Below are 6,000 nucleotides of genomic sequence, written 5' to 3' on the forward strand. Positions count from 1 at the left end.
TCAATTTGAGTTTAAATTGTTAGCTCCACAATTTCGAATTCAAATTGAGTTTATTTTGCTGATTTGTTGGGTCGTTTTATTTTGTGTGCGTGATAGATTTGTCGACTGTATGTTTACAGTCTGTTTGGAAACTTCAGGTATTTTTCTGTGTGTTGGATGAGCGGCTTTTAGTCCAGGATTTGCCTCACTAACCGGTGTCAGGTTGAGGTCACCCACACACCCCCCCCCCCTCCTCATCCCATCCACCCCCCCCCCCCACCCCCTCCTCCCCGTTGAGCCTCAGAAGGCGCCGCCTGTGGAAAGTGATGGATGGATAGCCTCTGCTCTGCGGTCAGAGCTCAGTATCACCAAGAAAAACATACTGGAAGGACAAATGCAGTGACACCGCCCTCCCTCCACCTTTCCTCCAGAGTACTGCCCCCTTTGCAATGGAGGATGGGGTGGTGGTGAGTCAGAGATTTGCCAAATTGGAGCAATTCTTCCTGGAATCCAGGTACTTGTATCCTCAATATGCCTCATTTTACTTGTTGTGATATCGTGTTCAGCCAAACTGACTGCTCCTCTTGTAAAGCCCGGAGTCTGGCTGGAATGGCACTGTGTTGGAAATGATTAAACCTTTCATTTCAGTCAGCGAGTCTATGTATCTCCAATAACCCCCTCTTATACAGGGAAATGCAAGCCAGTTAAATATTACCCAAAGCACCCCCACCAGCGCAAATTAAATATTGGGTGGGGGGGGGGAATGTTCGTTGAATGATTTTTATTTCGATAGCAATGATGTGCAAGGGGGAAAGGCGCTAGGGGAATACAAGCGTTGCAGCAGAGAGATGGGTCGAAAGATCTCCAACTGCGCCGAGTTTGCGTGAAATGTGACTTTCTGAGATTCACTTGGGAGCTAATGAGCTCAGACTGGGTCAAAGTGGAAGGAATCCAGGGGGTAGAACAATAACAAAACAAAAACATTGCTGGAGAAACTCAGCAGGTCTGGCAGCACCTATGCACAGAAAGCAGAGTGAGGCGACGGCCCAGTGGTATTATCGCTGGACTGTTAGTTCACAGACCCGGGTTCGAACCCCACCACAGCAAATGGTGGAATTGAAATTCAATAAATATCTAATGATGGCCATAAATCCATCCCCGATTTTTGGGGGTGGGGGGGAACCCATCTGATTCACTAATATCATTTGAGGAAGAAAACTGCCATCCTTACCTGGTCTGGCCTGCAGTGAGACTCCAGACCCAACGTGGGTGACCCTCAACCCCACCCTGGGCAGTTAAGGATGGGCAATTAATGTTACCTCGCCCGAGATGCCCTCAGCGAATAAAGCATCTTTCCTCGGAGCTGCACAAGGTTAGTGCAGCCAGTTCCCCTCAATTTCAAAGCTCAAATTTATTCCAATACCTTTGAATGATCCTCCTGTTAAATTGGAACAGGCGGGCGTTGAGAGTTTTAAACAATAGTTTCCCACCGTTCAGATATCCTTAATGGGACACCCGCCGAGGTATTAGAACAGAAAGCAACTGTCGCCGCGATGTGAAGGAACCGGGCAGTAGTATAACACTGAGGAGGATTCCATGTGAACGTGAGGAAGGGTTAATGGTGGCACCTTATTCTGAGACAGACAGAAACTGCAAATGTCACCCCAGCGCAAGAAAATACTTAGCTCCAACGAAAAAGAGTGCTATTGCATTGAAAAAAACACCCGGTAAAATGCAAATAAAGAAGGAACTGAGAGTAAGAGGGATGAGGGTATGAGCAGCCTGGATGAGACTTGGTACAAAGGAGAGCCAATTCAAAATAGACAGCGTCGCTGCTATTTTGTTTTAAAGACTCGCTGTTTAGTACCACACACAAAAAAAAATCATTGCGGGCAGAACGTAAGTTGAAAAATAGGCAAAGCAGCAAGTTAGAGTTACTACTAGTAACTATTAAATATCTTAACCTATAACTGGTAATTAATATTGCTAAGAATCTCAGAAAATAACTAATACATTTCTTAGCGAGTAACTAGCATTGCTAAATATCTCAGTAAATAACAAATAAATTTCCTAGAGAATAACTAGTAACGAGTATTGCTAATATCTCAGTAAGTAACTGGTAAATTTCGTGGAGAAATACTAGTAACTAGTAATGCTAAATATCTTAGCAACCAATTAGTAAATTTCTAAGCAAATATCTCCTCACTAGTATTGCTAAATATCTCAGTTTGTAACTCGTAAATTTCTAGAGTCACTAGGAACTAGTGTAGCTAAATATTTCAGTAAATAACTACTGAATTTCTTGATGAATAACTAGAAACTAATAATGATAAATATCTCAGCAAATAAATAGTAAGCATCTTAGCGAATGCCTAGTAACTAGTATTGTTAAGTTTCTCAGCAAATAACTACTAAATTTCTTAAAGAATAACTGGTAACTTATATTGCTGAATGTCTCAGCAAGTAATTAGTAAATATCTGAGCGAATGCCTAGTAAGCAGTATTGATAAATTTCCCAGCAAATAACTACTAAATTTCTTAGAGCATAACTGGTAACGTATTGCGAAATATCTCAGCAAATAATTAGTTAAATATCTTAGAGAATAACTAGTAACTAATATTGTTAAATATCTTAAAGACTAAAATGTTCCACTTGTCAATTTTTATATGTTTTACTGTTCTCACGTTGAATAAGATTAACTCTTGTAAACTTTTGCACCATGTGTAGCCACTTTATTTTCTTCTCTGAAAGGTACGAATAAAAATTTTCTGGTTTGTGATTCCGCCCCCCACACCCACCCTTTTTTGCTGCAGGGTCCGTGCTATCTCTCGACGCATATATTTTGTTTTCAGATCAAACCCGAATCTTCTCTGGAAGTGCTCCGAGTCCAGCTTCTAATAACGAGTGGATACGGCTCTCCACCGCTCCACCCCGCCCTCACAATGCCCAGTTAGCGGCGACCAAGCTGGAAACACACAATAGGACTTAACATGCAAAACATGTCACACTCACTTTCAGAAGGAAGGGGGTAAAGATATTTGGAGTTGTGGACGGTGGGATCTGAGTTGATTTTATTTAAGAATTCAGCGGCACTGCTGTTAAATTAGTGGGGTTTTGTAGGGTGGAGGGAGATACAGTTGTTTGAGGGTCTGGGACAATGAGATGGAGTTGCACAAAAATATACTATAATCGGAAATACTCTCAGCACGTATCTAAATATCTTGAAATTCATCTTTTTGTCTCCCTGCCTCTGTATCCATTTCATATTTTGGAAGTTAACGCTTTAGGAAAGGATTTTGCTTATCGCGTGCGATGGAGGAGCTGAAAGGGAGACGAGGGTCTATCATTTCAAGAACTTGAACGGGACAGTGAGGGTCTGAAATAAAACGAACAGGGAAATACTGTGTTGGAAATGACTCGGAGATTTAAGGCGTAGACAGGCAGCGAAAGTCAAAGATATTTGAAATTCACCTTTCATAAATAAAAGCTTGGGATAGGAGGGAATTCATAATGTTCCTAAACAGCAGGCTGTGTGAGTGGTCGGGTTTGGCTCCTCAGAATTTATTTCTTTATCCGTTCTGTTTATTTAGAAATACATTTAGTGTCAGACTCGATTTACACAAACAAACTAGACTGAAGACAAATGAGGCGTCATTAAGCTTTTTCTGTACGGATACTATAATAAATAAAAGCCAAGCAGGCAGCAGAAGCAGATTGTGTTGTTTCTGTAGCACTTTGTTACAATTTTAGCTGGAATGGGGCAGGGTGTCCGGGTGGGGGGTGTGGTGGTTGATTTTAAGCTTTTGCATTCGAAGTGTCTTTCATCCGTCACCGTGGTTGAGTTCTCCCTAACCTCAGTCCCAAGCACAAGGGAACGGCCCTTTCGCTTTCTGAGTTCTCGGGCTGAGTTGTTTGGACCAGGTTAGGAGTGGGAGAAAGCATTTCTTCAAACAAAAACAAAATAAAAACATTGAGCCAAAACGCAGCCCTAAACACAGGAGTCTTCACCCAGAGCGGTGCCTAAGTCAGAGTATCAAACCTCCACCATATCCCAAAGGCTGGAAATTATTATACTTTCAGACCTTGTTTCAGGTAAGAAATAAATAAAGGTAGATGGATGGATGGATAGATATAGAGATGGATGGATAGATATAGAGATGGATGGATAGATAGATTAGGACAGAGGTAGACAGATTGATACAAAACAGAAATTGCTGGAAAAACTCAGCAGGTCCGGTAGTATCTATTGACAGAAAGCAGAGTTAACATTTTGGGTCCAGTGACCCTTCTTCAGAACGTGATCGATAGGTAGACAGATAGAGAGCTAGACAGATGCTTCCAAACATATATACGTCGATTGAGAGATAGGTCTATAGAAAGAGGAATATATAGTTAGACGGAGAGTTAAATAGACAGATAATTAAGCAGACAGACCGATAGTCAGAGAGGGTAGCAGTAGATGCAGCACAGAGGCATGCAGGCTGAGGGATCCATACAAAAGCACAACGGGCCCCACCAACTCTACCGCTTTCCGTGTTGTCCACTAAGTAGCGCCGATATTGCTCACTGCATTTAAGGATCATCTGCCAGTCGCTGGGGAACAATGTGGAACAAAAACAGGGGTTGCAGGATAAGCTCAGCAGGTCTGGCAGTGTCTGTGGAGAGAATTCAGAGTTAATGTTTCAGGTTGAGTGACCCTTCTTCAGAAATTTGGCGTGAGCCCTGGCCCGCGATCTCTCCGCATCAAGGATTGCGCTTTTTTTTAAATGACAGGGTTTCGTTTCTGTCTCTATCTGTTGACCATTTCTCTGTTCATTCTGCATCTCTTTCTCTGCCTCTTGTCCTGCTCAGGGTCTTTATTCTCCCCGGCGCCTCTGTATCTCAGACACTTTCTCACCGCCTCTTTATTAATCTTTAATTACTTTCCTGACATTCTCACTCTTACCTGTGATTATCTCCTGCCTCACTCTCTATCTCTCCACTAATTATCCCCCTGACGTTTCCTTTACTCCTCACACCGCCTGTTTCACTCTCTGCCTCTCTAACTTACTCTCTCAGTTTCTCTCAGCATCTGCCTCACAGTCTGTCCCCGTTCCTCTCCGCATTGGTGCCCCTCACTCTCACTCTCTCTCTCTCTGTCTCTGCCTCTGCCTCACACTGACGTTTCTGCAGCCCTTCCTCCTCTCTCCCCCAGTCGTTCCCCTCTCCCCTCACTGCCTCTCTCACAAACCCCATCCTATTGTCTCGCCCTCACTATTTCTGTCACTGTCACTCCCTTCTACTGACTTTTTCTCCATCTTTCATTGTCACTCTCACACTCTCATTGTCTCTCCCTCTTATTATCTCACTTTCACTGCCTTTCTTTCACTCTCTCAGTTAACTCAGCCACATTAGGGGCATTTAAACAGTCCTTGGATAAGCATGTGGATGATGATGGGATAATGTAGGGGGATGGGTTTACATTAGTTCACAGGTCGGCGCAACATCAAGGGCCGAAGGGCCTGTTCTGCGCTGTATTGTTCTATGTTCCCTCTCCCTCACTCTCATTGTCTCTCCCTCTTCTCCTTCATTGCCTTTCTTACACTTTCTCACTCTCTATTTCACACACATTCTCTCCTTCTTATCTCTTTCACTGCCTTCCTATTACTTTCACTCTCTCCTTGTCTCCTTCCCTCGTCTCTCACTCTTTCTCACTGTCTCTCTCGTTGTCCCACTCACCGTCCATCTCTCCCGTTCACCGCCTTCCAGTGCCTCCCTTCCTGCAGCTCTCTCTCTCTGGTTTCACACCGACCTCTCTGTTTAGCGAGAATGCTCGTGTCCGATTATCCGAACCCACGCCATGGGGCTTGGTGCCCAAAACCGCGTTGATTTAAGCCGCGAACGGGTTTAAAATAAACTGGAGACTCTGCTTGCATTTAAATCTCAGTTTATCAAAACTAGAGCCATGAAACTGCGAACAGAACCGCCATTCAGTCTAATAATGACCTGAAAAATAAATAGAAAAAAGTCACTTGAAAGCT

The 6,000-nt window shown here is 43.5% G+C and overlaps 1 long non-coding RNA gene across 1 annotated transcript; it reads left to right on the forward strand.

The window, feature by feature from the left end:
• The first annotated feature begins 283 nt into the window (after window positions 1-283).
• On the forward strand, window positions 284-3,694 carry LOC125447853 (uncharacterized). Its single transcript, XR_007246618.2, has 2 exons — window positions 284-493; window positions 2,794-3,694. It is a non-coding gene; the product is annotated as an uncharacterized LOC125447853 (long non-coding RNA).
• The last annotated feature ends 2,306 nt before the right edge of the window (window positions 3,695-6,000 follow it).

Source organism: Stegostoma tigrinum, chromosome 39 (assembly GCF_030684315.1).
Source record: "Stegostoma tigrinum isolate sSteTig4 chromosome 39, sSteTig4.hap1, whole genome shotgun sequence".
NCBI lineage: Eukaryota > Metazoa > Chordata > Chondrichthyes > Orectolobiformes > Stegostomatidae > Stegostoma > Stegostoma tigrinum.